This window comes from Ranitomeya variabilis, chromosome 7, assembly GCF_051348905.1.
Source record: "Ranitomeya variabilis isolate aRanVar5 chromosome 7, aRanVar5.hap1, whole genome shotgun sequence".
Taxonomy (NCBI): domain Eukaryota; kingdom Metazoa; phylum Chordata; class Amphibia; order Anura; family Dendrobatidae; genus Ranitomeya; species Ranitomeya variabilis.
In genome coordinates, this window is record NC_135238.1 from 19,968,398 (window position 1) to 19,995,834 (window position 27,437).

Below are 27,437 nucleotides of genomic sequence, written 5' to 3' on the forward strand. Positions count from 1 at the left end.
CCGGGGATCATTCCTACGTTGATTCTAGATGACACGCTCCAGCCGGAGAATCTAGCTACCCCTAGTAGAGGAAAACAAAAGACCTTTCTTGCCTCCAGAGAAGGGGACCCCAAAGCTGGATAGAAGCCCCCCACAAATAATAACGGTGAGGTAAGAGGAAATGACAAACACAGAAATGAACCAGGTTTATCCGCTTACTGATAGCAGAATAAAGAAAGGTAACTTATATGGTCAACAAAAACCCTATCAAAATCCACACTGGAAATTCAAGAACCCCCGAACCGTCTAACGGTCCGGGGGGAGAACACCAGCCCCCTAGAGCTTCCAGCAAAGGTCAGGATATATATTTGGAACAAGCTGGACAAAAATACAAAACCAAAACAAAATAGCAAAAAGCAAAAAGCGGACTTAGCTGATATAACTGGAACCAGGATCAGTAGACAAGAGCACAGCAGACTAGCTCTGATAACTACGTTGCCAGGCATTGAACTGAAGGTCCAGGGAGCTTAAATAGCAACACCCTAACTAACGACCCAGGTGCGGATAAAAGGAATGACAGAAAAACCAGAGTCAAAAAACTAGTAACCACTAGAGGGAGCAAAAAGTAAATTCACAACAGTACCCCCCCCTTAGTGAGGGGTCACCGAACCCTCACCACGACCACCAGGGCGATCAGGATGAGCGGCATGAAAGGCACGAACTAAATCGGCCGCATGAACATCAGAGGCGACCACCCAGGAATTATCCTCCTGACCATAGCCCTTCCACTTGACCAGGTACTGAAGCCTCCGCCTGGAGAGACGAGAATCCAAGATCTTCTCCACCACGTACTCCAACTCGCCCTCAACCAACACCGGAGCAGGAGGCTCAGCAGAAGGAACTATAGGCACAATGTACCGCCGCAACAAGGACCTATGAAATACATTGTGAATAGCAAACGACACAGGAAGATCCAGACGAAAAGATACAGGATTAAGGATTTCCAATATCTTGTAAGGCCCAATAAAACGAGGTTTAAATTTGGGAGAGGAGACCTTCATAGGAACAAAGCGGGAAGAAAGCCATACCAAATCCCCAACGCGTAGTCGGGGACCCACACCGCGGCGGCGGTTGGCAAAGCGCTGAGCCCTCTCCTGTGACAACTTCAAGTTGTCCACCACATGATTCCAGATCCGCTGCAACCTATCCACCACAGAATCCACCCCAGGACAGTCAGAAGGCTCCACATGACCCGAAGAAAAGCGAGGATGGAAACCAGAGTTGCAGAAAAAAGGCGAAACCAAGGTGGCGGAACTAGCCCGATTATTAAGGGCAAACTCAGCCAACGGCAAGAATGTCACCCAATCGTCCTGATCAGCAGAGACAAAACACCTCAAATAAGCCTCCAAAGTCTGATTTGTTCGCTCCGTCTGTCCATTAGTCTGAGGATGGAAAGCAGACGAAAACGACAAATCAATGCCCATCCTACTACAAAAGGATCGCCAGAATCTGGAAACGAACTGGGATCCTCTGTCTGACACAATATTCTCAGGGATGCCGTGCAAACGAACCACGTTCTGGAAAAACACAGGAACCAGATCGGAAGAGGAAGGCAGCTTAGGCAAAGGAACCAAATGGACCATCTTTGAGAAGCGATCACATATCACCCAGATAACGGACATGCCCTGGGATAGCGGAAGATCAGAAATGAAATCCATGGAGATATGTGTCCAAGGTCTCTTCGGGACAGGCAAGGGCAAGAGCAAACCGCTGGCACGAGAACAGCAAGGCTTAGCTCGAGCACAAGTCCCACAGGACTGCACAAATGACCGCACATCCCTTGACAAGGAAGGCCACCAAAAGGACCTGGCCACCAGATCTCTGGTGCCAAAAATTCCCGGGTGACCTGCCAACACCGAGGAATGAACCTCGGAAATGACTCTGCTGGTCCACTTATCCGGGACAAACAGTCTGTCAGGTGGACAAGACTCAGGCCTATCAGCCTGAAATCTCTGCAACACACGTCGCAGATCCGGAGAAATAGCTGACAAGATAACTCCATCTTTAAGAATACCAACAGGATCAGCGACTCCAGGAGCATCAGGCACAAAGCTCCTAGAAAGAGCATCGGCCTTCACATTCTTTGAACCTGGTAAATACGAGACAACAAAATCAAAGCGGGAGAAAAACAATGACCAGCGGGCCTGTCTCGGATTAAGGCGTTTAGCAGACTCGAGATACATCAGATTTTTGTGATCAGTCAAGACCACCACACGATGCTTAGCACCCTCGAGCCAATGACGCCACTCCTCAAATGCCCATTTCATGGCCAACAACTCCCGATTGCCCACATCATAATTTCGCTCGGCAGGCGAAAACTTCCTAGAGAAAAAGGCACAAGGTTTCATAACAGAGCAACCAGGGCCTCTCTGCGACAAAACGGCCCCTGCTCCAATCTCTGAAGCATCCACCTCAACCTGAAAGGGAAGTGAGACATCGGGCTGGCACAAAACAGGCGCCGAAGTAAACCGGCGTTTCAACTCCTGGAAAGCCTCCACGGCAGCAGGAGCCCAGTTAGCTACATCGGAGCCCTTCTTGGTCATATCCGTCAAAGGTTTCACAATGCTAGAAAAATTAGCGATAAAACGACGGTAGAAGTTAGCGAAACCCAAGAACTTCTGTAGACTCTTAACTGACGAGGGCTGAGTCCAATCAAGAATAGCTCGGACCTTGACTGGGTCCATCTCCACAGCAGAAGGGGAAAAAATGAACCCCAAAAAGGGAACCTTCTGTACACCAAAGAGACACTTTGAGCCCTTGACAAACAAAGAATTTTCACGCAAAATTTTAAAGACCAACCTGACCTGCTCCACATGCGAATCCCAATTATCAGAAAAAACCAAAATATCATCCAGATAAACAATCAAAAATTTATCCAGATACTTCCGGAAAATGTCATGCATAAAGGACTGAAAAACTGAAGGCGCATTGGAGAGCCCAAAAGGCATCACCAAGTACTCAAAATGACCTTCGGGCGTATTGAATGCGGTTTTCCATTCATCACCTTGCTTAATGCGCACAAGGTTGTACGCACCACGAAGATCTATCTTGGTGAACCACTTGGCACCTTTAATCCGGGCAAACAAGTCAGACAACAGCGGTAAAGGATACTGAAATTTGACAGTGATCTTATTTAAAAGCCGATAATCAATACAAGGTCTCAAAGATCCGTCCTTTTTTGCCACAAAAAAGAATCCCGCACCAAGAGGGGAAGAAGACGGACGAATATGTCCTTTCTCTAGAGACTCCTTGATATATGAACGCATAGCGGTATGTTCAGGTACCGACAGATTAAACAGTCTTCCCTTAGGAAATTTACTGCCTGGGATCAAATCTATAGCACAGTCACAGTCCCTATGAGGAGGCAGTGCACTGGACTCAGACTCACTGAAGACATCCTGATAATCAGACAAATACTCCGGAACTTCCGAAGGCGTAGAAGAAGCAATAGACACAGGCAGGGAATCCCCATGAATACCACGACAGCCCCAACTTGAGACTGACATAGCCTTCCAGTCCAGGACTGGATTATGGGTCTGTAACCATGGCAGCCCTAAAACAACCAAATCATGCATTTTATGTAAAACCAGGAAACGTATCACCTCGCGGTGTTCAGGAGTCATGCACATGGTAACCTGTGTCCAATACTGCGGTTTATTTGCTGCCAATGGCGTAGCATCAATACCCCTAAGAGGAATAGGATTTTCTAATGGTTCAAGAGTAAAACCACAGTGCTTAGCAAATGACAGATCCATAAGACTCAGGGCAGCACCTGAATCTACAAACGCCATGACAGGAAAAGACGACAGTGAGCAAATCAAAGTTACAGACAGAATAAATTTAGGTTGCAAATTACCAACGGTGACAGGACTAACAACCTTAGCTATACGTTTAGAGCATGCTGAGATAATATGTGTAGAATCACCACAGTAGTAGCACAAGCCATTCCGGCGTCTATGAATTTTCCGCTCATTTCTAGTCAGGATTCTATCACATTGCATTAAATCAGGTGTCTGTTCAGACAACACCATGAGGGAATTTGCGATTTTTCTATCACATTGCACCGAATTAGGTGTCTGTTCAGACAACACCATGAGGGAATTTGCGGTTTTGCGCTCCCGCAACCGCCGGTCAATTTGAATAGCCAGTGCCATAGTATCATTCAGACCTGTGGGAATAGGAAAACCCACCATAACATTCTTAATGGCTTCAGAAAGGCCATTTCTAAAATTAGCGGCCAGTGCACACTCGTTCCAATGTGTCAGCACGGACCATTTCCGAAATTTTTGGCAGTACACTTCAGCCTCGTCCTGCCCCTGAGACATAGCCAGCAAGGCCTTTTCTGCCTGAATCTCAAGATTGGGTTCCTCATAAAGTAAACCGAGCGCCAGAAAAAACGCATTAATATCAGCCAATGCCGGATCTCCTGGCGCCAGCGAAAAAGCCCAATCCTGAGGGTCGCCCCGTAAGAACGAAATAACAATTTTTACTTGCTGAGCAGAGTCTCCAGATGAACAGGGTCTCAGGGACAAAAACAATTTACAATTATTCACAAAATTCCTAAACTTAAACCTGTCTCCGGAAAACAGTTCAGGAATCGGTATTTTAGGTTCTGACCTAGGATTACTGATAACATAGTCTTGTATGCCCTGCACACGAGTAGCCAGCTGGTCCACACTTGTAATCAAGGTCTGGACATTCATGTCTGCAGCAAGCATAGCCACTCTGAGGTAAAGGGGAAGAAGAAAAAAAAAAAAAACTCAGAATCTTCTTTCTTATAATCCCTCTTCTGCAATGCATTAAACATTTAATACTGGCCTGGCAAACTGTTATGACCCCAATGGCGAGGGTCTCAGAGGAACGTGGAAGTCTGCAGAATACAAAAATCCAGCTCATAGGGCAGTGGTAGCTGGGTTGACCATATATCTACTCCTAACGCCAACACTAGAAGTAGCCGGGGATCATTCCTACGTTGATTCTAGATGACACGCTCCAGCCGGAGAATCTAGCTACCCCTAGTAGAGGAAAACAAAAGACCTTTCTTGCCTCCAGAGAAGGGGACCCCAAAGCTGGATAGAAGCCCCCCACAAATAATAACGGTGAGGTAAGAGGAAATGACAAACACAGAAATGAACCAGGTTTAGCACAGAGAGGCCCGCTTACTGATAGCAGAATAAAGAAAGGTAACTTATATGGTCAACAAAAACCCTATCAAAATCCACACTGGAAATTCAAGAACCCCCGAACCGTCTAACGGTCCGGGGGGAGAACACCAGCCCCCTAGAGCTTCCAGCAAAGGTCAGGATATATATTTGGAACAAGCTGGACAAAAATACAAAACCAAAACAAAATAGCAAAAAGCAAAAAGCGGACTTAGCTGATATAACTGGAACCAGGATCAGTAGACAAGAGCACAGCAGACTAGCTCTGATAACTACGTTGCCAGGCATTGAACTGAAGGTCCAGGGAGCTTAAATAGCAACACCCTAACTAACGACCCAGGTGCGGATAAAAGGAATGACAGAAAAACCAGAGTCAAAAAACTAGTAACCACTAGAGGGAGCAAAAAGTAAATTCACAACACTCCTCCCTCTCTAAGCTGGAGAATCTGCTGCTGCATCCCCCTCCTCCCTCTCTAAGCTGGAGAATCTGCAGCTGCATCCCCCTCCTCCCTCTCTAAGCTGGAGAATCTGCAGCTGCATCCGCCTCCTCCCTCTCTATGCTGGAGAATCTGCAGCTGCATCTCTCTCCTCCCTCTCTAAGCTGGAGAATCTGCAGCTGCATCCCCCTCCTCCCTCTCTAAGCTGGAGAATCTGCAACTGCATCCCCCTCCTCCCTCTCTATGCTGGAGAATCTGCAGCTGCATCTCCCTCCTCCCCCTCTAAGCTTGAGAATCTGCAGCTGCATCCCCCTCCTCCCTCTCTAAGCTGGAGAATCTGCAGCTGCATTCCCCTCCTCCCTCTCTAAGCTGGAGAATCTGCCGCTGCATATCCCTCTCTATGCTGGAGAACCTGCAGCTGCATCCCCCTCCTCCACTAAGCTGGAGAATCTGCAGCTACTTCCCCCTCCTCCCCCTCTAAGCTAGAGAATCTGCATCTGCATCTCCCTCCTCCCCCTCTAAGCTGGAGAATCTGCAGCTGCATCCCCCTCTAAGCTGGAGAATCTGCAGCTGCTTCCTTCTCCTCCCCCTCTAAGCTGGAGAATCTGCAGCTGCATCCCCCTCCTCCCTCTCTATGCTGGAGAATCTGCAGCTGCATCTCTCTCCTCCCTCTCTAAGCTGGAGAATCTGCAGCTGCATCCCCCTCCTCCCTCTCTAAGCTGGAGAATCTGCAACTGCATCCCCCTCCTCCCTCTCTAAGCTGGAGAATCTGCAGCTGCATCCCCCTCCTCCCTCTCTATGCTGGAGAATCTGCAGCTGCATATCCCTCTCTATGCTGGAGAATCTGCAGCTGCATCCCCCTCCTCCCCCTCTAAGCTGGAGAACCTGCAGCTGCATCCCCCTCCCCCACTAAGCTGGAGAATCTGCAGCTACTTCCCCCTCCTCCCCCTCTAAGCTAGAGAATCTGCATCTCCCTCCTCCCCCTCTAAGCTGGAGAATCTGCAGCTGCATCCCCCTCTAAGCTGGAGAATCTGCAGCTGCTTCCTTCTCCTCCCCCTCTAAGCTGGAGAATCTGCAGCTGCATATCCCTCTCTATGCTGGAGAATCTGCAGCTGCATCCCCCTCCTACCTCTCTATGCTGGAGAATCTGCAGCTGCATCCCCCTCCCCCTCTATGCTGGAGAATCTGCAGCTGCATCTCCCTCCTCCCCCTCTAAGCTGGAGAATCTGCAGCTACTTCCCCCTCCTCCACCTCTAAGCTGGAGAATCTGCAGCTGCATCCCCCTCTAAGCTGGAGAATCTGCAGCTGCTTCCTTCTCCCCCTCTAAGCTGGAGAATCTGCAGCTGCATATCGCTCTCTATGCTGGAGAATCTGCAGCTGCATCCCCCTCCTCCCCCTCTAAGCTGGAGAATCTGCAGCTGCATCCCCCTCCTCCCTCTTTAAGCTGGAGAATCTGTAGCTGCATCTCCCTCTCTATGCTGGAGAATCTGCAGCTGCATCCCCCTCCCCCCCTCTAAGCTGGAGAATCTGCAGCTGCATCCCCCTCCTCCCTTTCTAAGCTTGAGAATCTGCAGCTGCATCCCCCTCCTCCCTCTCTAAGCTGGAGAATCTGCAGCTGCATCCCCCTCCTCCCTCTGTAAGCTGGAGAATCTGTAGCTACTTCCCCCTCCTCCCCCTCTAAGCTGGAGAATCTGCAGCTGCATCGCCCCCCTCCCTTTCTAAGCTGGAGAATCTGCAGCTGCATCCCCCTCCTCCCTCTCAAAGCTGGAGAATCTGCAGCTGCATCCCCCTCCTCCCTCTCAAAGCTGGAGAATCTGCAGCTGCATCCCCCTCCTCCCCCTCTAAGCTGGAGAATCTGCAGCTGCATCTCCCTCCTCCCCCTCTAAGCTGGAGAATCTGCAGCTGCATCCCCCTCCTCCCTCTCTACACTCGATAAACTGCAGCTGCATCCCCCTCCTCCCTCTCTAAGCTGGAGAATCTGCTGCTGCATCCCCCTCCTCCCTCTGTAAGCTGGAGAATCTGTAGCTACTTCCCCCTCCTCCCCCTCTAAGCTGGAGAATCTGCAGCTGCATCGCCCTCCTCCCTTTCTAAGCTGGAGAATCTGCAGCTGCATCACCCTCCTCCCTCTCTAAGCTGGAGAATCTGCAGCTGCATCCCCCTCCTCCCTCTCTAAGCTGGATAATCTGTAGCTGCATCCCCCTCCTCCCTCTCTAAGCTGGAGAATCTGCAGCTGCATCCCCTCCTCCCTTTCTATGCTGAAGAATCTGCAGCTGCATCTCCCTCTCTATGCTGGAGAAACCAGCTACAACCCCCCTCCTCCCCCTCTAAGCTGGAGAATCTGCAGCTGTATCCCCCTCCTCCCCCTCTAAGCGGGAAAATCTGCTGCTGCATCCCCCTCCTCCCTCTCTATGCTGGAGAATCTGCAGCTGCATCTCCCTCCTCCCTCTCTAAGCTGGAGAATCTGCAGCTGCATCCCTCTCCTCCCTCTCTATGCTAGAGAATCTGCAGCTGCATCTCCCTCTCTTTGCTGGAGAATCTGCAGCTGCATCCCCCTCCCCCTCTAAGCTGGAGAATCTGCAGTTGCGTCCCCCTCCTCCGTCTCTATGCTGGAGAACCTGCAGCTGCATCCCCCTTCTCTCTATATTTGAGAAATTGCGGCTGCATCCCCCTTCTCTCTATATTTGAGAAACTGCAGCTGCATCTCCCTCTTTATGCTGGAGAATCTGCAGTTGCATCTTCCTCCTCCCTCTCTACACTGGAGAATCTGCAGCTGCATCCTCCTCCTCCCTCTCTATACTTGAGAAATTGCAGCTGCATCTCCCTCTCTGTGCTGGAGAATCTGCAGCTGCATATCCCTCTCTATGCTGCAGATCTGCAGCTGCATCTCCCTCCCTATGCTGGAGAATCTGCAGCTGCATCCCCCTCCTCCCTCTCTAAGCTGGAGTATCTGCAGCTGCATCCCCCTCCTCCGTCTCTATGCTGGAGAATCTGCAGCTGCATCTCCCTCCTCCCCCTCTAAGCTGGAGAATCTGCAGCTGCATGCCCCTCCTCCATCCCTAAGCTAGAGAATCTGCAGCTGCATCCCCTACTCCCTCTCTAAGCTGGAGAATCTGCAGCTGCATCTCCCTCTCTATGCTGGAGAATCTGCAGCTGCATCCCCCTCCTCCCCCTCTAAGCTGGAGAATCTACAGCTGCATCCCCCTCCTCCCTCTCTAAGCTGGAGAATCTGCAGCTGCATTCCCCTCCTGCCTCTCTAAGCTGGAGAATCTGCAGTTGCATTCCCCCTCCTCCCTCTCTATGCTGGAGAACCTGCATCTGCATCCCCCTTCTCTCTATACTTGAGAAACTTCGGCTGCATCCCCCTTCTCTCTCTCTCTATACTTGAGAAACTGCAGCTGCATCTCCCTCTTTATGCTGGAGTATCTGCAGTTGCATCTCCCTCCTCCCTCTCTACGCTGGAGAAACTGCAGCTGCATCCTCTTCCTCCCTCTCTATACTTGAGAAATTGCAGCTGCATCTCCCTCTCTGTGCTGGAGAATCTGCAGCTGCATATTCCTCTCTATGCTGCAGAATCTGCAGCTGCATCTCCCTCCGTATGCTGGAGAATCTGCAGCTGCATCCCCTCCTCCCTCTCTAAGCTGCAGAATCTGCAGCTGCATCCCCCTCCTCCCTCTCTATGCTGGAGAATCTGCAACTGCATCTCCCTCTCTATGCTGGAGAATCTGCAGCTGCATCCCCCTCCTCCCCCTCTAAGCTGGAGAATCTGCAGCTGCATCCCCCTCCTCCCTCTCTAAGCTGGAGAATCTGCAGCTGCATCCCCCTCCTCTCTCTATGCTGGAGAATCTGCAGCTGCATCACCCTCCTCCCTCTCTTAGCTGGAGAATCTGCAGCTGCATCCCCCTCCTCCCTCTCTATGCTAGAGAATCTGCAGCTGCATCTCGCTCTCTTTGCTGGAGAATCTGCAGCTGCATCCCCCTCCTCCCCCTCTAAGCTTGAGAATCTGCAGCTGCATCCCCCTCCTCCCCCTCTAAGCTGGAGAATCTGCAGCTACTTCCCCCTCCTCCCCCTCTAAGCTGGAGAACCTGCAGCTGCATCCCCCTCCTCCCCCTCTAAGCTGGAGAATCTGCAGCTGCATCCCCCTCCTCCCCCTCTAAGCTGGAGAATCTGCAGCTACTTCCCCCTCCTCCCCCTCTAAGCTGGAGAACCTGCAGCTGCATCTCCCTCCTCCCCCTCTAAGCTGGAGAATCTGCACCTGCATCCCCCTCCCTGTCTAAGCTGGAGAATCTGCAGCTGCATCCCCCTCCTCCCTCTCTAAGCTGGAGATTCTGCAGCTTCATCCTCCTCCCTCTCTATGCTGGAGAATCTGCAGCTGCATCTCCCTCCTCCCCCTCTAAGCTGGAGAATCTGCAGCTGCATCCCCCTCCTCCCCCTCTAAGCTGGAGAATCTGCAGCTGCATCCCCCTCCTCCCCCTCTAAGCTGGAGAATCTGCAGCTGCATCCCCCTCCTCCCTCTCTAAGCTGGAGAATCTGCAGCTGCATCCCCCTCCTCTCTCTATGCTGGAGAATCTGCAGCTGCATCACCCTCCTCCCTCTCTTAGCTGGAGAATCTGCAGCTGCATCCCCCTCCTCCCTCTCTATGCTAGAGAATCTGCAGCTGCATCTCGCTCTCTTTGCTGGAGAATCTGCAGCTGCTTCCCCTTCTAAGCTGGAGAATCTGCAGCTGCATCCCCCTCCTCCCCCTCTAAGCTGGAGAATCTGCAGCTGCATCCCCCTCCTCCCTCTCTAAGCTGGAGAATCTGCAGCTGCATCCCCCTCCTCTCTCTATGCTGGAGAATCTGCAGCTGCATCACCCTCCTCCCTCTCTTAGCTGGAGAATCTGCAGCTGCATCCCCCTCCTCCCTCTCTATGCTAGAGAATCTGCAGCTGCATCTCGCTCTCTTTGCTGGAGAATCTGCAGCTGCATCCCCCTCCTCCCCCTCTAAGCTTGAGAATCTGCAGCTGCATCCCCCTCCTCCCCCTCTAAGCTGGAGAATCTGCAGCTACTTCCCCCTCCTCCCCCTCTAAGCTGGAGAACCTGCAGCTGCATCCCCCTCCTCCCCCTCTAAGCTGGAGAATCTGCAGCTGCATCCCCCTCCTCCCCCTCTAAGCTGGAGAATCTGCAGCTACTTCCCCCTCCTCCCCCTCTAAGCTGGAGAACCTGCAGCTGCATCTCCCTCCTCCCCCTCTAAGCTGGAGAATCTGCACCTGCATCCCCCTCCCTGTCTAAGCTGGAGAATCTGCAGCTGCATCCCCCTCCTCCCTCTCTAAGCTGGAGATTCTGCAGCTTCATCCTCCTCCCTCTCTATGCTGGAGAATCTGCAGCTGCATCTCCCTCCTCCCCCTCTAAGCTGGAGAATCTGCAGCTGCATCCCCCTCCTCCCCCTCTAAGCTGGAGAATCTGCAGCTGCATCCCCCTCCTCCCCCTCTAAGCTGGAGAATCTGCAGCTGCATCCCCCTCCTCCTTCTCTAAGCTGGAGAATCTGTAGCTGCATCCCCCTCCTCCCTCTCTATGCTGGAGAATCTGCAGCTGCATCCCCCTCCTCCCTATGCTAGAGAATCTGCAGCTGCATCTCCCTCTCTTTGCTGGAGAATCTGCAGCTGCATCCCCCTCCTCCCTCTCTAAGCTGGAGAATCTGCAGCTGCATCCCCCTCCTCCCTCTTTAAGCTGGAGAATCTGCAGCTGCATCCCCCTCCTCCTTCTCTATGCTAGAGAATCTGCAGCTGCATCTCCCTCTCTTTGCTGGAGAATCTGCAGCTGCATCCCCCTCCTCCCCCTCTAAGCTGGAGAAACTGCAGCTGCATCCCCCTCCTCCCTCTCTAAGCTGGAGAATCTGCAGCTGCATCCCCCTCCTCCCTCTCTAAGCAGGAGAATCTGCAGCTACATCCCCTCCTCCCTCTCTAAGCTGGAGAATCTGCAGCTGCATCCCCCTCCTCTGTCATGAATCCCAATGGCTAGGGATAGCACAGGACAAGCAAAGTACAAATATATTACGGACGAGCTCTAGGGTGATGGAACCTGGGCTGACCGCTGCCCTACGCCTGACAAACGCAACTAGAGATAGCCAGGGAGCGTGCCTACGTTGGTTCTAGACGCCACGCACCAGCCTAAGAGCTAACTAGCACTGCAGAGAAAATAAAGACCTCACTTGCCTCCAGCGGAATGAACCCCAAAAGATATAGTTGCCCCCCACATGTATTGACGGTGAAATGAGAGGGAGGCACACACATAGAGATGATATATATAGTTTTAGCAAATTGAGGCCCGCTGTAAACTAGAAAGCAGAACGATACAAAAGGGGACTGAGCGGTCAGCAAAAAACCCTAATCAAAAAAACCATCCTGAGATTACAAGAACCCATGTGCCAACTCATGGCACATGGGGAGAACCTCAGTCCACTAGAGCTACCAGCTAGCATAGAGACATAATAAGCAAGCTGGACAAAAAACCAAACAACTGAAAATCAGCACTTAGCTTATCCTGAAAGATCTGGGAGCAGGTAGGCAGGAACCAAACAGAGCACATCTGAATACATTGATAGCCGGCAAGGGAAATGACAGAAAGGCCAGGTAAAATAGGAAACACCCAGCCACTGATGGACAGGTGTAAACCAAAGGCCGCAACCCACCAAAGTCACCCAGTACCAGCAGTAACCACCAGAGGGAGCCCACAAACAGAATCCACAACAGTACCCCCCCCTTGAGGAGGGGTCACCGAACCCTCACGAGAACCCCCAGGGCGATCAGGGTGAGCTCTATGGAAGGCGCGGACCAAATCAGTCGCATGAACATCGGAGGCGACCACCCAGGAATTATCCTCCTGACCATAACCCTTCCACTTAACCAAATACTGGAGTTTGCGTCTGGAAACACGAGAATCCAAGATCTTCTCAACAACATACTCCAATTCTCCCTCCACCAGCACCGGAGCAGGAGGCTCAACCGAAGGAACAACGGGCACCTCATACCTCCGCAACAACGACCGATGGAACACATTATGAATAGCAAACGATGCTGGGAGATCCAAACGAAAAGATACAGGGTTAAGAATCTCCGAGATCCTATAAGGACCGATGAACCGAGGCTTGAACTTAGGAGAAGAGACCTTCATAGGGACAAAACAAGAAGACAACCACACCAAATCCCCAACAAGAAGTCGGGGACCCACGCGGCGACGGCGATTAGCAAACTGCTGAGTCTTCTCCTGAGATAACTTCAAATTGTCCACCACCTGATTCCAAATCTGATGTAGCCTGTCCACCACCACGTCCACTCCAGGACAATCCGAAGGCTCCACCTGACCAGAGGAAAAACGAGGATGAAACCCCGAATTACAAAAAAAAGGAGAGACCAACGTGGCCGAACTAGCCCGATTATTAAGAGCAAATTCGGCCAGTGGCAAAAAAGCAACCCAGTCATCTTGATCAGCAGAAACAAAACACCTCAAATAAGTTTCCAAGGTCTGATTAGTTCGCTCCGTTTGGCCATTCGTCTGAGGATGGAATGCAGACGAGAAAGACAAATCAATGCCCATCTTGGCACAAAACGTCCGCCAAAATCTAGACACAAACTGGGATCCCCTGTCAGAAACGATATTCTCCGGAATCCCATGCAAACGAACCACGTTCTGAAAAAATAAAGGGACCAACTCAGAGGAGGAAGGCAACTTAGGCAAGGGCACCAAATGAACCATCTTAGAAAAGCGGTCACACACAACCCAGATAACGGACATTTTCTGTGAAACCGGGAGATCAGAAATAAAATCCATGGAAATGTGCGTCCAAGGCCTCTTCGGGATGGGCAAGGATAACAACAACCCACTGGCCCGAGAACAGCAAGGCTTAGCTCGAGCACACACTTCACAAGACTGCACAAAGGTACGCACATCCCTAGACAAGGAAGGCCACCAAAAAGACCTGGCCACCAAGTCTCTAGTACCAAATATTCCAGGATGACCAGCCAACACAGAAGAATGGACCTCGGAGATGACTCTACTGGTCCAATCATCCGGAACAAACAGTCTTTCTGGTGGACAACGATCCGGTTTATCCACCTGAAACTCCTGCAATGCACGTCGCAAGTCTGGGGATACGGCGGACAATATTACCCCATCCCTAAGGATACCAGTAGGCCCAGAGTCTCCAGGAGAGTCAGGCACAAAACTCCTGGAAAGAGCATCTGCCTTCACATTCTTTGAACCTGGCAGGTATGAAACCACGAAATTGAAACGAGAAAAAAACAACGACCAACGAGCCTGTCTAGGATTCAAACGCCTGGCAGACTCAAGGTAAATGAGATTCTTGTGATCAGTCAAGACCACCACACGATGTTTAGCACCCTCAAGCCAATGACGCCACTCCTCAAATGCCCACTTCATGGCCAAAAGCTCCCGATTACCCACATCATAATTGCGCTCGGCGGGCGAGAATTTTCTAGAGAAGAATGCACATGGCTTCATCACCGAGCCATTAGAACTTCTCTGTGACAAAACCGCCCCCGCTCCAATCTCGGAAGCATCAACCTCAACCTGAAAAGGAAGTGAAACATCTGGTTGACACAACACAGGAGCAGAAGAAAACCGGCGCTTAAGTTCCCGAAAGGCCTCCACGGCCGCAGGAGACCAATCAGCAACATCAGCACCCTTTTTAGTCAAATCAGTCAAAGGTTTAACAATACTGGAAAAATTAGCAATGAACCGACGATAAAAATTAGCAAACCCCAAGAACTTCTGAAGGCTCTTAACAGATGTAGGTTGTGTCCAGTCACAAATCACCTGAACCTTGACGGGATCCATCTCAATAGTAGAAGGAGAAAAAATGTACCCCAAAAAAGAAATCTTCTGGACTCCGAAGAGACACTTTGAGCCCTTCACAAACAGAGAATTGGCCCGCAGAACCTGAAACACCTTCCTGACCTGTAGAACATGAGACTCCCAGTCATCAGAAAACACCAAAATATCATCCAAATACACAATCATAAACTTATCCAGATATTCACGGAAAATATTGTGCATAAAGGACTGAAAGACTGACGGAGCATTGGAGAGTCCAAAAGGCATTACCAAATACTCAAAATGGCCCTCAGGCGTATTAAATGCGGTTTTCCACTCATCACCCTGTTTTATCCGCACCAGATTATACGCACCGCGAAGATCTATCTTAGTGAACCACCTAGCCCCCTTAATGCGAGCAAACAAATCAGTCAATAATGGCAATGGATACTGATACTTGACTGTAATCTTATTCAGAAGGCGATAATCTATACAAGGCCTCAGGGAACCATCTTTTTTTGCCACAAAAAAAAAACCTGCTCCCAGAGGGGACGAAGATGGACGAATATGTCCCTTTTCCAAGGACTCCTTAATATAATTCCGCATAGCAGTATGCTCTGGCAGTGACAGATTAAATAAACGACCCTTAGGGAACTTACTGCCAGGAATCAATTCTATAGCACAGTCACAATCTCTATGCGGAGGGAGCGAATTGAGCTTAGGCTCCTCAAAAACATCCCTATAGTCAGACAAAAACGCAGGGATCTCAGAAGGAGTAGATGAAGCGATTGAAATCGGAGGTGCATCATCATGAACCCCCTGACATCCCCAGCTTAACACAGACATTGTTTTCCAGTCCAGGACAGGATTATGAGTTTGTAACCATGGCAGACCAAGCACTAGTACATCATGTAAATTATAAAGTACAAGGAAGCGAATCACCTCCTGATGAACGGGAGTCATGCGCATGGTCACTTGTGTCCAATACTGCGGTTTATTCATAGCCAATGGTGTAGAGTCAATTCCCTTCAGAGGAATAGGAACTTCCAGAGGCTCCAGACTAAAACCGCAGCGTTTAGCAAATGACCAATCCATAAGACTCAGGGCAGCGCCCGAATCCACATAGGCATCGACGGAAATGGAAGACAGTGAAAAAATCAGAGTCACAGACAAAATGAACTTAGGCTGCAGAGTACCAATGGCAAAAGATTTATCAACCCTTTTTGTGCGTTTAGAGCATGCTGATATAACATGAGCTGAATCACCACAATAGAAACACAATCCATTTTTCCGCCTATAATTTTGCCGTTCACTTCTGGACTGAATTCTATCACATTGCATAGTCTCAGGTGCCTGTTCAGAAGACAACCACACAAAGTCACCCAGTACCAGCAGTAACCACCAGAGGGAGCCCAAAAACAGAATCCACAACATTCCTCCCTCTCTATGCTGGAGAATCTGCAGCTGCATCTCCCTCCTCCCTCTCTAAGCTGGAGAATCTGCAGCTGCATCCCTCTCCTCCCTCTCTATTCTAGAGAATCTGCAGCTGCATCTCCCTCTCTTTGCTGGAGAATCTGCAGCTGCATCCCCCTCCTCCCTCTCTTAGCTGGAGAATCTGCAGCTGCATCCCCCTCCTCCCTCTCTAAGCAGGAGAATCTGCAGCTGCATCCCCTCCTCCCTCTCTAAGCTGGAGAATCTGCAGCTGCATCCCCCTCCTCCCTCTCTATGCTGGAGAATCTGCAGCTGCATCTCCCTCCTCCCTCTCTAAGCTGGAGAATCTGCAGCTGCATCCCTCTCCTCCCTCTCTATGCTAGAGAATCTGCAGCTGCATCTCCCTCTCTTTGCTGGAGAATCTGCAGCTGCATCCCCCTCCTCCCCCTCTAAGCTGGAGAATCTGCAGCTGCATCTCCCTCCTCCCCCTCTAAGCTGGAGAATCTGCAGCTGCATCCCCCTCCTCCATCTTTACACTCGATAAACTGCAGCTGCATCCCCCTCCTCCCTCTCTAAGCTGGAGAATCTGCTGCTGCATCCCCCTCCTCCCTCTGTAAGCTGGAGAATCTGTAGCTACTTCCCCCTCCTCCCCCTCTAAGCTGGAGAATCTGCAGCTGCATCGCCCTCCTCCCTTTCTATGCTGGAGAATCTGCAGCTGCATCCCCCTCCTCCCTCTCTAAGCTGGAGAATCTGCAGCTGCATCCCCCTCCTCCCTCTCTAAGCTGGATAATCTGTAGCTGCATCCCCCTCCTCCCTCTCTAAGCTGGAGAATCTGCAGCTGCATCTCCCTCTCTATGCTGGAGAATCTACAGCTGCATCCCCCTCCTCCCCCTCTAAGCTGGGGAATCTGCAGCTGCATTCCCCTCCTGCCTCTCTAAGCTGGAGAATCTGCAGTTGCATTCCCCCTCCTCCCTCTCTATGCTGGAGAACCTGCATCTGCATCCCCCTTCTCTCTATACTTGAGAAACTTCGGCTGCATCCCCCTTCTCTCTCTCTATACTTGAGAAACTGCAGCTACATCTCCCTCTTTATGCTGGAGTATCTGCAGTTGCATCCCCCTCCTCCCCCTCTAAGCTGGAGAATCTGCAGCTGCATCCCCCTCCTCCCTCTCTAAGTTGGAGAATCTGCAGCTGCATCCCGCTCCTCCCTCTCTATGCTAGAGAATCTGCAGCTGCATCTCCCTCTCTTTGCTGGAGAATCTGCATCTGCATCCCCCTCCTCCCCCTCTAAGCTGGAGAATCTGCAGCTGCATCCCCCTCCTCCCTCTCTAAGCTGGAGAATCTGCAGCTGCATCCCCCTCCTCCTTCTCTAAGCGGGAGAATCTGCAGCTGCATCCCCCTGCTCCCTCTCTATGCTGGAGAATCTGCAGCTGCATCCCCCTCCTCCCTCTCTAAGCAGGAGAATCTGCAGCTGCATCCCCTCCTCACTCTCTATGCTGGAGAATCTGCAGCTGCATCTCCCTCTCTATGCTGGAGAAACTGCAGCTACATCCCCCTCCTCCCCCTCTAAGCTGGAGAATCTGCAGCTGCATCCCCCTCCTCCCTCGCTAAGCTGGAGAATCTGCAGCTGCATCCCCCTCCTCCCTCTCTAAGCTGAAGAATCTGCAGCTGCATCCCCCTCCTCCCTCTCTAAGCTGGAGAATCTGCAGCTGCATCCCCTCCTCCCTCTCTATGCTGGAGAACCTGCAGCTGCATTTACCTCTCTATGCTATAGAAACTGCAGCTATATCCCCCTCCTCCCCCTCTAAGCTGGAGAATCTGCAGCTGCATCCCCCTCCTCCCCCTCTAAGCTGGAGAATCTGCAGCTGCATCCCCCTCCTCCCTCTCTAAGCTGGAGATTCTGCAGCTTCATCCCCTCTTCCCTCTCTATGCTGGAGAATCTGCAGCTGCATCTCCCTCTATGCTGGAGAAACTGCAGCTACATCCCCCTCCTCCCCCTCTAAGCTGGAGAATCTGCAGCTGCATCCCCCTCCTCCCCCTCTAAGCTGGAAAATCTGCAGCTGCATCCCCCTCCTCTCTCTCTATGCTGGAGAATCTGCAGCTGCATCACCCTCCTCCCTCTCTTAGCTGGAGAATCTGCAGCTGCATCCCCCTCCTCCCTCTCTATGCTAGAGAATCTGCAGCTGCATCTCGCTCTCTTTACTGGAGAATCTGCAGCTGCATCCCCCTCCTCCCCCTCTAAGCTGGAGAATCTCCAGCTGCATCTCCCTCCTCCCCCTCTAAGCTGGAGAATCTGCAGCTGCATCCCCCTCTTCCATCTCTAAGCTAGAGAATCTGCAGCTGCATCCCCTCCTCCCTCTCTAAGCTGGAGAATCTGCAGCTGCATTTCCCTCTCTATGTCTCTATGCTGGAGAATCTGCAGCTGCATCCCCCTCCTCCCTCTCTATGCTGGAGAATCTGCAGCTGCATCCCCATCTAAGCTGGAGAATCTGCAGCTGCTTCCCCTTTCTCCCCCTCTAAGCTGGAGAATCTGCAGCTGCATCTCCCTCCTTCCCCTCTAAGCTGGAGAATCTGCAGCTGCATCCCGCTCCTCCCTCTCTATGCTGGAGAATCTGCAGCTGCATCCCCGTCTAGCTGGAGAATCTGCAGCTGCTTCCCCCTTCTCCCCCTCTAAGCTGGAGAATCTGCAGCTGCATCTCCCTCCTTCCCCTCTAAGCTGGAGAATCTGCAGCTGCATCCCCCTCCTCCCTCTCTATGCTGGAGAATCTGCAGCGGCATATCCCTCTCTATGCTGGAGAATCTGCAGCTGCATCCCCCTCCTCCCCTTCTAAGCTGGAGAATCTGCAGCTGCATCCCCCTCCTCCCCCTCTAAGCTGGAGAATCTGCAGCTACTTCCCCCTCCTCCCCCTCTAAGCTGGAGAACCTGCAGCTGCATCTCCCTCCTCCCCCTCTAAGCTGGAGAATCTGCAGCTGCATCCCCCTCCCTGTCTAAGCTGGAGAATCTGCAGCTGCATCCCCCTCCTCCCTCTCTAAGCTGGAGATTCTGCAGCTTCATCCCCCTCCTCCCTCTCTATGCTGGAGAATCTGCAGCTGCATCTCCCTCCTCCCCCTCTAAGCTGGAGAATCTGCAGCTGCATCCCCCTCCTCCCCCTCTAAGCTGGAGAATCTGCAGCTGCATCCCGCTCCTCCCTCTCTATGCTGGAGAATCTGCAGCTGCATCCCCGTCTAAGCTGGAGAATCTGCAGCTGCTTCCCCCTTCTCCCCCTCTAAGCTGGAGAATCTGCAGCTGCATCTCCCTCCTTCCCCTCTAAGCTGGAGAATCTGCAGCTGCATCCCCCTCCTCCCTCTCTATGCTGGAGAATCTGCAGCTGCATATCCCTCTCTATGCTGGAGAATCTGCAGCTGCATCCCCCTCCTCCCCCTCTAAGCTGGAGAATCTGCAGCTGCATCCCCCTCCTCCCCCTCTAAGCTGGAGAATCTGCAGCTACTTCCCCCTCCTCCCCCTCTAAGCTGGAGAACCTGCAGCTGCATCTCCCTCCTCCCCCTCTAAGCTGGAGAATCTGCAGCTGCATCCCCCTCCCTGTCTAAGCTGGAGAATCTGCAGCTGCATCCCCCTCCTCCCTCTCTAAGCTGGAGATTCTGCAGCTTCATCCCCCTCCTCCCTCTCTATGCTGGAGAATCTGCAGCTGCATCCCCCTCCTCCCCCTCTAAGCTGGAGAATCTGCAGCTGCATCCCCCTCCTCCTTCTCTAAGCTGGAGAATCTGCAGCTGCATCCCCCTCCTCCTTCTCTAAGCTGGAGAATCTGCAGCTGCATCCCCCTCCTCCCTCTCTATGCTGGAGAATCTGCAGCTGCATCCTCCTCCTCCCTATGCTAGAGAATCTGCAGCTGCATCTCCCTCTCTTTGCTGGAGAATCTGCAGCTGCATCCCCCTCCTCCCCCTCTAAGCTGGAGAATCTGCAGCTACATCCCCCTCCTCCCTCTCTAAGCTGGAGAGTCTGCAGCTGCATCCCCCTCCTCCTTCTCTATGCTAGAGAATCTGCAGCTGCATCTCCCTCTCTTTGCTGGAGAATCTGCAGCTGCATCCCCCTCCTCCCCCTCTAAGCTGGAGAATCTGCAGCTGCATCCCCCTCCTCCCTCTCTAAGCTGGAGAATCTGCAGCTGCATCCCCCTCCTCCCTCTCTAAGCGGGAGAATCTGCAGCTGCATCCCCCTGCTCCCTCTCTATGCTGGAGAATCTACAGCTGCATCTCCCTCCTCCCCCTCTAAGCTGGAGAATCTGCAGCTGCATCCCCCTCCTCCCTCTCTAAGCTGGAGAATCTGCAGCTGCATCCCCCTCCTCCCTCTCTAAGCTGGAGAATCTGCAGCTGCATCCCCCTCCTCCCTCTCTAAGCAGGAGAATCTGCAGCTGCATCCCCTCCTCCCTCTCTAAGCTGGAGAATCTGCAACTGCATCCTCCTCCTCCCTCTCTAAGCTGGAGAATCTGCAGCTGCATCCCCCTCCTCCCTCTCTATGCTGGAGAATCTGCAGCTGCATCTCTCTCCTCCCTTTCTAAGCTGGAGAATCTGCAGCTGCATCCCCCTCCTCCCTCTCTAAGCTGGAGAATCTGCAACTGCATCCCCCTCCTCCCTCTCTATGCTGGAGAATCTGCAGCTGCATCTCCCTCCTCCCCCTCTAAGCTTGAGAATCTGCAGCTGCATCCCCCTCCTCCCTCTCTATGCTGGAGAATCTGCAGCTGCATCTCTCTCCTCCCTTTCTAAGCTGGAGAATCTGCAGCTGCATCCCCCTCCTCCCTCTCTAAGCTGGAGAATCTGCAACTGCATCCCCCTCCTCCCTCTCTATGCTGGAGAATCTGCAGCTGCATCTCCCTCCTCCCCCTCTAAGCTTGAGAATCTGCAGCTGCATCCCCCTCCTCCCCCTCTAAGCTTGAGAATCTGCAGCTGCATCCCCCTCCCTGTCTAAGCTGGAGAATCTGCAGCTGCATCCCCCTCCTCCCTCTCTATGCTGGAAAATCTGCAGCTGCATCTCCCTCCTCCCCCTCTAAGCTGGAGAATCTGCAGCTGCATCCCCCTCCTCCCCCTCTAAGCTGGAGAATCTGCAGCTGCATCCCCCTCCTCCCCCTCTAAGCTGGAGAATCTGCAGCTGCATCCCCCTCCTCCTTCTCTAAGCTGGAGAATCTGCAGCTGCATCCCCCTCCTCCTTCTCTAAGCTGGAGAATCTGCAGCTGCATCCCCCTCCTCCCTCTCTATGCTGGAGAATCTGCAGCTGCATCCCCCTCCTCCCTATGCTAGAGAATCTGCAGCTGCATCTCCCTCTCTTTGCTGGAGAATCTGCAGCTGCATCCCCCTCCTCCCCCTCTAAGCTGGAGAATCTGCAGCTACATCCCCCTCCTCCCTCTCTAAGCTGGAGAATCTGCAGCTGCATCCCCCTCCTCCTTCTCTACGCTAGAGAATCTGCAGCTGCATCTCCCTCTCTTTGCTGGAGAATCTGCAGCTGCATCCCCCTCCTCCCCCTCTAAGCTGGAGAATCTGCAGCTGCATCCCCCTCCTCCCTTTCTAAGCTGGAGAATCTGCAGCTGCATCCCCCTCCTCCCTCTCTAAGCGGGAGAATCTGCAGCTGCATCCCCCTGCTCCCTCTCTATGCTGGAGAATCTACAGCTGCATCTCCCTCCTCCCCCTCTAGGCGGGAGAATCTGCAGCTGCATCCCCCTCCTCCCTCTCTAAGCTGGAGAATCTGCAGCTGCATCCCCCTCCTCCCTCTCTAAGCTGGAGAATCTGCAGCTGCATCCCCCTCCTCCCTCTCTAAGCAGGAGAATCTGCAGCTGCATCCCCTCCTCCCTCTCTAAGCTGGAGAATCTGCAGCTGCATCCCCCTCCTCCCTCTCTAAGCTGGAGAATCTGCAGCTGCATCCCCCTCCTCCCTCTCTATGCTGGAGAATCTGCAGCTGCATCTCTCTCCTCCCTTTCTAAGCTGGAGAATCTGCAGCTGCATCCCCCTCCTCCCTCTCTAAGCTGGAGAATCTGCAACTGCATCCCCCTCCTCCCTCTCTATGCTGGAGAATCTGCAGCTGCATCTCCCTCCTCCCCCTCTAAGCTTGAGAATCTGCAGCTGCATTCCCCTCCTCCCTCTCTAAGCTGGAGAATCTGCAGCTGCATCCCCCTCCTCCTTCTCTATGCTGGAGAATCTGCAGCTGCATATCCCTCTCTATGCTGGAGAATCTGCAGCTGCATCCCCCTCCTCCCCCTCTAAGCTGGAGAATCTGCAGCTGCATCCCCCTCTAAGCTGGAGAATCTGCAGCTGCTTCCTTCTCCTCCCCCTCTAAGCTGGAGAATCTGCAGCTGCATATCCCTCTCTATGCTGGAGAATCTGCAGCTGCATCCCCCTCCTACCTCTCTATGCTGGAGAATCTGCAGCTGCATATCCCTCTCTATGCTGGAGAATCTGCAGTTGCATCCCCCTCCCCCTCTATGCTGGAGAATCTGCAGCTGCATCTCCCTCCTCCCCCTCTAAGCTGGAGAATCTGCAGCTGCATATCGCTCTCTATGCTGGAGAATCTGCAGCTGCATCCCCCTTTTCCCTCTCTAAGCTGGAGAATCTGCAGCTGCATCCCCCTCCTCCCTCTTTAAGCTGGAGAATCTGTAGCTGCATCTCCCTCTCTATGCTGGAGAATCTGCAGCTGCATCCCCCTCCTCCCCCTCTAAGCTGGAGAATCTGCAGCTGCATCCCCCTCCTCCCCCTCTAAGCTGGAGAATCTGCAGCTACTTCCCCCTCCTCCCCCTCTAAGCTGGAGAATCTGCAGCTGCATCCCCCTCCTCCCTTTCTAAGCTTGAGAATCTGCAGCTGCATCCCCCTCCTCCCTCTCTAAGCTGGAGAATCTGCAGCTGCATCCCCCTCCTCCCTCTGTAAGCTGGAGAATCTGTAGCTACTTCCCCCTCCTCCCCCTCTAAGCTGGAGAATCTGCAGCTGCATCGCCCTCCTCCCTTTCTAAGCTGGAAAATCTGCAGCTGCATCCCCCTCCTCCCTCTCTAAGCTGGAGAATCTGCAGCTGCATCCCCCTCCTCCCTCTCTAAGCTGGATAATCTGTAGCTGCATCCCCCTCCCCCCTCTCTAAGCTGGAGAATCTGCAGCTGCATCCCCTCCTCCCTCTCTATGCTGAAGAATCTGCAGCTGCATCTCCCTCTCTATGCTGGAGAAACCAGCTACATCCCCCTCCTCCCCCTCTAAGCTGGAGAATCTGCAGCTGCATCCCCCTCCTCCCCCTCTATGCGGGAAAATCTGCTGCTGCATCCCCCTCCTCCCTCTCTATGCTGGAGAATCTGCAGCTGCATCTCCCTCCTCCCTCTCTAAGCTGGAGAATCTGCAGCTGCATCCCTCTCCTCCCTCTCTATGCTAGAGAATCTGCAGCTGCATCTCCCTCTCTTTGCTGGAGAATCTGCAGCTGCATCCCCCTCCTCCCCCTCTAAGCTGGAGAATCTGCAGCTGCATCTCCCTCCTCCCTCTCTAAGCTGGAGAATCTGCAGCTGCATCCCCCTCCTCCCTCTCTACACTCGATAAACTGCAGTTGCATCTCCCTCCTCCCTTTCTAAGCTGGAGAATCTGCAGTTGCGTCCCCCTCCTCCGTCTCTATGCTGGAGAACCTGCAACTGCATCCCCCTTCTCTCTATATTTGAGAAATTGCGGCTGCATCCCCCTTCTCTCTCTCTCTACTTGAGAAACTGCAGCTGCATCTCCCTCTTTATGCTGGAGAATCTGCAGTTGCATCTTCCTCCTCCCTCTCTACACTGGAGAATCTGCAGCTGCATCCTCCTCCTCCCTCTCTATACTTGAGAAATTGCAGCTGCATCTCCCTCTCTGTGCTGGAGAATCTGCAGCTGCATATCCCTCTCTATGCTGCAGATCTGCAGCTGCATCTCCCTCCCTATGCTGGAGAATCTGCAGCTGCATCCCCCTCCTCCCTCTCTAAGCTGGAGTATCTGCAGCTGCATCCCCCTCCTCCGTCTCTATGCTGGAGAATCTGCAGCTGCATCTCCCTCCTCCCCCTCTAAGCTGGAGAATCTGCAGCTGCATCTCCCTCCTCCCTCTCTAAGGTGGAGAATCTGCAGCTGCATCCCCCTCCTCCATCCCTAAGCTAGAGAATCTGCAGCTGCATCCCCTACTCCCTCTCTAAGCTGGAGAATCTTCAGCTGCATCCCCCTCCTCCCTCTCTATGCTGGAGAATCTGCAGCTGCATCTCCCTCTCTATGCTGGAGAATCTGCAGCTGCATCCCCCTCCTCCCCCTCTAAGCTGGAGAATCTACAGCTGCATCCCCCTCCCCCTCTAAGCTGGAGAATCTGCAGTTGCATTCCCCCTCCTCCCTCTATGCTGGAGAACCTGCATCTGCATCCCCCTTCTCTCTATACTTGAGAAACTTCGGCTGCATCCCCCTTCTCTCTCTCTCTATACTTGAGAAACTGCAGCTGCATCCCCCTCCTCCGTCTCTATGCTGGAGTATCTGCAGTTGCATCTCCCTCCTCCCTCTCTGTGCTGGAGAATCTGCAGCTGCATATTCCTCTCTATGCTGCAGAATCTGCAGCGGCATCTCCCTCCGTATGCTGGAGAATCTGCAGCTGCATCCCCTGCTCCCTCTCTAAGCTGGAGAATCTGCAGCTGCATCCCCCTCCTCCCTCTCTATGCTGGAGAATCTGCAACTGCATCTCCCTCTCTATGCTGGAGAATCTGCAGCTGCATCCCCCTCCTCCCCCTCTAAGCTGGAGAATCTGCAGCTGCTTCCCCTTCTAAGCTGGAGAATCTGCAGCTGCATCCCCCTCCTGCCCCTCTAAGCTGGAGAATCTGCAGCTGCATCCCCCTCCTCTCTCTCTATGCTGGAGAATCTGCAGCTGCATCACCCTCCTCCCTCTCTTAGCTGGAGAATCTGCAGCTGCATCCCCCTCCTCCCTCTCTATGCTAGAGAATCTGCAGCTGCATCTCGCTCTCTTTGCTGGAGAATCTGCAGCTGCATCCCCCTCCTCCCCCCCTCTAAGCTGGAGAATCTCCAGCTGCATCTCCCTCCTCCCCCTCTAAGCTTGAGAATCTGCAGCTGCATCCCCCTCTTTCATCTCTAAGCTAGAGAATCTGCAGCTGCATCCCCTCCTCCCTCTCTAAGCTGGAGAATCTGCAGCTGCATTTCCCTCTCTATGCTGGAGAATCTGCAGCTGCATCCCCCTCCTCCCCCTCTAAGCTGGAGAATCTGCATCCCCCTCCTCCCCCTCTAAGCTGGAGAATCTGCAGCTGCATCCCCTCCTCCCTCTCTATGCTGGAGAACCTGCAGCTGCATTTCCCTCTCTATGCTGGAGAAACTGCAGCTATATCCCCCTCCTCCCCCTCTAAGCTGGATAATCTGCAGCTGCATCCCCCTCCTCCCCCTCTAAGCTGGAGAATCTGCAGCTGCATCCCCCTCCTCCCTCTCTAAGCTGGAGATTCTGCAGCTTCATCCCCTCTTCCCTCTCTATGCTGGAGAATCTGCAGCTGCATCTCCCTCTATGCTGGAGAAACTGCAGCTACATCCCCCTCCTCCCCCTCTAAGCTGGAGAATCTGCAGCTGCATCCCCCTCCTCCCCCTCTAAGCTGCATCCCCCTCCTCTCTCTTTATGCTGGACAATCTGCAGCTGCATCACCCTCCTCCCTCTCTTAGCTGGAGAATCTGCAGCTGCATCCCCCTCCTCCCTCTGTATGCTAGAGAATCTGCAGCTGCATCTCGCTCTCTTTGCTGGAGAATCTGCAGCTGCATCCCCCTCCACCCCCTCTAAGCTGGAGAATCTCCAGCTGCATCTCCCTCCTCCCCCTCTAAGCTGGAGAATCTGCAGCTGCATCCCCCTCTTCCATCTCTAAGCTAGAGAATCTGCAGCTGCATCCCCTCCTCCCTCTCTAAGCTGGAGAATCTGCAGCTGCATTTCCCTCTCTATGCTGGAGAATCTGCAGCTGCATCCCCCTCCTCCCTCTCTATGCTGGAGAATCTGCAGCTGCATCCCCATCTAAGCTGGAGAATCTGCAGCTGCTTCCCCTTTCTCCCCCTCTAAGCTGGAGAATCTGCAGCTGCATCTCCCTCCTTCCCCTCTAAGCTGGAGAATCTGCAGCTGCATCCCGCTCCTCCCTCTCTATGCTGGAGAATCTGCAGCTGCATCCCTGTCTAAGCTGGAGAATCTGCAGCTGCATCTCCCTCCTCCCCCTCTAAGCTGGAGAATCTGCAGCTGCATCTCCCTCCTTCCCCTCTAAGCTGGAGAATCTGCAGCTGCATCCCCCTCCTCCCTCTCTATGCTGGAGAATCTGCAACTGCATATCCCTCTCTATGCTGGAGAATCTGCAGCTGCATCCCCCTCCTCCCCCTCTAAGCTGGAGAATCTGCAGCTACTTCCCCCTCCTCCCCTCTAAGCTGGAGAACCTGCAGCTGCATCTCCCTCCTCCCCCTCTAAGCTGGAGAATCTGCAGCTGCATCCCCCTCCCTGTCTAAGCTGGAGAATCTGCAGCTGCATCCCCCTCCTCCCTCTCTAAGCTGGAGATTCTGCAGCTTCATCCCCCTCCTCCCTCTCTATGCTGGAGAATCTGCAGCTGCATCTCCCTCCTCCCCCTCTAAGCTGGAGAATCTGCAGCTGCATCCCCCTCCCCCCCCTCTAAGCTGGAGAATCTGCAGCTGCATCCCCCTCCTCCCCCTCTAAGCTGGAGAATCTGCAGCTGCATCCCCCTCCTCCTTCTCTAAGCTGGAGAATCTGCAGCTGCATCCCCCTCCTCCCTCTCTATGCTGGAGAATCTGCAGCTGCATCCCCCTCCTCCCTCTCTAAGCTGGAGAATCTGCAGCTGCATCCCCCTCCTCCCTATGCTAGAGAATCTGCAGCTGTATCTCCCTCTCTTTGCTGGAGAATCTGCAGCTGCATCCCCCTCCTCCCCCTCTAAGCTGGAGAATCTGCAGCTACTTCCCCCTCCTCCCCTCTAAGCTGGAGAACCTGCAGCTGCATCTCCCTCCTCCCCCTCTAAGCTGGAGAATCTGCAGCTGCATCCCCCTCCCTGTCTAAGCTGGAGAATCTGCAGCTGCATCTCCCTCCTCCCCCTCTAAGCTGGAGAATCTGCAGCTGCATCCCCCTCCCCCCCCTCTAAGCTGGAGAATCTGCAGCTGCATCCCCCTCCTCCCCCTCTAAGCTGGAGAATCTGCAGCTGCATCCCCCTCCTCCCTCTCTAAGCGGGAGAATCTGCAGCTGCATCCCCCTGCTCCCTCTCTATGCTGGAGAATCTACAGCTGCATCTCCCTCCTCCCCCTCTAAGCTGGAGAATCTGCAGCTGCATCCCCCTCCTCCCTCTCTAAGCTGGAGAATCTGCAGCTGCATCCCCCTCCTCCCTCTCTAAGCTGGGGAATCTGCAGCTGCATCCCCCTCCTCCCGCTCTAAGCAGGAGAATCCGCAGCTGCATCCCCTCCTCCCTCTCTATGCTGGAGAATCTGCAGCTGCATCTCCCTCTCTATGCTGGAGAAACTGCAGCTACATCCCCCTCCTCCCGCTCTAAGCTGGAGAATCTGCAGCTGCATCCCCCTCCTCCCCC

The 27,437-nt window shown here is 53.1% G+C and overlaps 1 protein-coding gene across 2 annotated transcripts in view; it reads left to right on the forward strand.

Annotated features, from left to right (window-relative positions):
- Positions 1-27,437, forward strand: part of LOC143785495 (tektin-4-like) — a 91,195-nt gene that overhangs the window by 51,194 nt on the left and 12,564 nt on the right. The gene's annotated exons all lie outside the window — the stretch shown is intronic.